This window comes from Lissotriton helveticus, chromosome 2_1 (assembly GCF_964261635.1).
Source record: "Lissotriton helveticus chromosome 2_1, aLisHel1.1, whole genome shotgun sequence".
Classification (NCBI taxonomy): domain Eukaryota; kingdom Metazoa; phylum Chordata; class Amphibia; order Caudata; family Salamandridae; genus Lissotriton; species Lissotriton helveticus.
The window spans coordinates 839775492-839778533 of record NC_136059.1 but is presented as its reverse complement, the minus strand read 5'-3'; positions in this window follow the sequence as shown (position 1 = coordinate 839778533).

Here is a 3042-nt window from a genome sequence, read left to right as displayed (position 1 = left end):
GGTATGTGACATCTTACATCACCAAAAAAGAGAAGACAGAATTGAAGGATATGTGGGAGGACATTTCCCATGAAAAGAGCCTCAGCAAGAAGTTGTACAGTTTCAGTCTGAAGATGTTGTCGCATCGAGAAATCGGAGCTTACGAATGTTCTGACCGGTTGTCTTCAGCAAGTCTCTATGCCAAGTCCAGGAGTATCGTTTGGGCGAGTGTTGGTCTTGCTGCAACGCGTAATCGAGTTCTGAAACCTGTGCGGGAAATTGAGTATTTGGCGGAAAAGGAGCCAAACAGTACCGACATTTTGAAGAGCAACATGTTGGATACATATTATCCAAATCGAAGCAGTCACCTCGAGAATGTTTGTCTGTATGAGGTTCTGCAAAATTACATATTCAAGAGGAACATCAAAGAAGATACTGAGAAAGGAGTGTATGCTGTAATAGGAAGTGAGGGATGTCTGGTCAAGCAAAGAAAATGCCACTTGATAAACCATCGAAAATTGAGTGGCGAATCTCCTGAAAAAAAGGAGTTTTTCTATTTAGCACTTTTGCAACTTTTTAAGCCTTGGCGTGCAGAAGAGGAACTGCTTGGAGATTTCCTTTGTTACGAAGACTCATTCAATGCTGCCAAGGAGACCATAGAATGTCCTGCTTTTCCCAAATATGTAGAAATGTTGAATGTGGAAATTGAGCAGGAAGCAACGATTGCAGCCGAGATTGCCAGAGACAGTTCTCAGGACAGTCAGAGTTCTGCTTCATTGAGTCAGGATCCACTAGGAGGACCTCTTATCGAAAATGAAGCTGCCACTGCTATGAATGAAGTGGAAAGAGCCATGGCACATGCTCAGGAGGATGCGGTTAACTTAGAAGAGTTGGAAAGACAACTCAACGTTGAGCAGAGGAAAATATATGACGAACTTACCATGCAAATTGATCATGGATTAAGTCATGACAAGAAAGAGTGCTCATGTACGTCGTTGAAGCCTGTCCGACTGTACGTGAGTGGAGAAGCGGGAACTGGAAAAAGTTTCCTTATTAAAGCAATTTCATGTTATTTGCAGGAAAGGACAGAGTCATCGCTGTCTTGTGTTGTCACCGCTCCAACTGGACTGGCAGCACATAACATTAAAGGGATTACTTTACATCGTTTACTGATGCTGCCAGTGGAGCATGACAACAAATTAGAATATCACAAGCTATCTGGAGATGCTTGTTTTGAAGTTTCAAGAGTCTTGAGGAAAATGAAACTTCTTATCATTGACGAAGTAAGCATGGTTTCCAATGTCATGCTTGCCTTTGTGCATTTGAGAATGCAAGAAGTTCTCAAAACAGAGTATGATGTGTTATTTGGTGGCAAACACATCATTGTTTTCGGAGATCTTCTGCAGCTGACACCAGTGAAAGGGCAACCTGTGTTCAAAATGCTCACGCATGAAGATACCAGGAAGTGCTTAGGGAGTATTGGCAACGTCAATATATGGTTAAAATTCAATTATGCTGAACTGCATGAAAATATGCGTCAGGCAAAGGATGAAGTTTACAAGACTATTCTACAAGATGTTAGAATTGGAAAAGTGACTGAGCATGGGAAAGAAGCTTTACATGCACGATTACTGACAAATTTATATCCAGACGAAGATGTTGTGCCTGAGAATATTTTTCAGAAAGTTACTGAGAAAAAATCTGGAATATGTTTGATGCCAACTCTTGCAGAATGTGCCAAATTCAACAACAAAATGTTGCATTTAGAAAAGCAAGAGATTGTGAAATTGGAAGCTATTGACAGAGTAGAGCATATGGGATCAACAATTATTTTGTCTGAGAATCTGAAAACAAAATTGGATTCATTAGAGAAGAGTATATCTAAAACTGCGGGTTTTGAAAAGACTCTGAATGTGTGCTTGAACTGCCGTATAATTTTAAGAAGGAATTTACATGTTGAAAGAGGTCTGGTAAATGGATCAATGGGTAATGTTGTTGATTTTGTCAAATACAGAAATAGAGATGGAATTGAATTTTTAAAAATTAAATTTGATGGCATTGAGGAAGTACAGCTAATTGCTCGTTGTTCTGCTAGATTTTTGCTTGTAAAAGACTTATATGTTCGTCGTAAGCAGTTTCCTGTTTGCTTGGCATATGCGGTGACAATCCATAAATCGCAAGGTTTAAGTGTAGACTGTGCATTGGTGAATATTGGCAGTTCTGTGTTCAAGGAGGGTATGGCATATGTGGCATTGTCACGAGTTAGGACTTTATCGGGATTGTACTTGATTGAGTGTGATGTCACAAACATTTGTGCGGATCTAGATTGTGTTAAGGAATACAATAGGTTGAGAAGAGAGTATGCGCCACATTTGCCTCAGTATCCTTTGTTTGAGAAACGTGTGGTAGGCCGGAAACGAAGAAATGTGACCAATACTGGGGAGGTTGTAGCAAAAAGACGAAAAGTCGATGAACCTGAAATTATAAGCAGAAACAAAAAGGATTCTGTTGAAGATGTTGTTGGTTTTCAATTTGAAAACAGTTCTGGTGTCAACTGCTATGCTAATGTAGTGATTAATGTTTTGTTTTCTCTACAAAATGTAAAAGAAGAGATTGTGGTCAATTCTGATCAAAGATTTTGCAGTTTGTTAAATTCTGTGTTAGAGAAATGTAGCACTGATAGAACAAACATAGAAAGTGTGTCTGAAATTCGAAATCTGTTAGACAGATGTTCAGGCCAAACACAATTCTCTCAAAATAGTCAGCAAGATTGTCAGGAGTTTTTAATGTATATGCTTGATGTATTGTATGCTGAAGGTGTAGATGTAGATCATCTGTTTGGGCTTTCTTATCAATGGCAGCATGACTGCGAGAACTGTAGGGTATCAAGTAGTACTAGTGTAGACTCAGAAAGATTTATATATTTAACTTTGCCAGACAGTAAATCAGTCTCTTTTAATAAGCTAGTAAAAGCAGCTGATCACAATATGGAGTGTAGGCAATGTAAATCTGAAATGATGTCCACATTATTTATACGAACATATGGCCAGTATGTAATTTTAA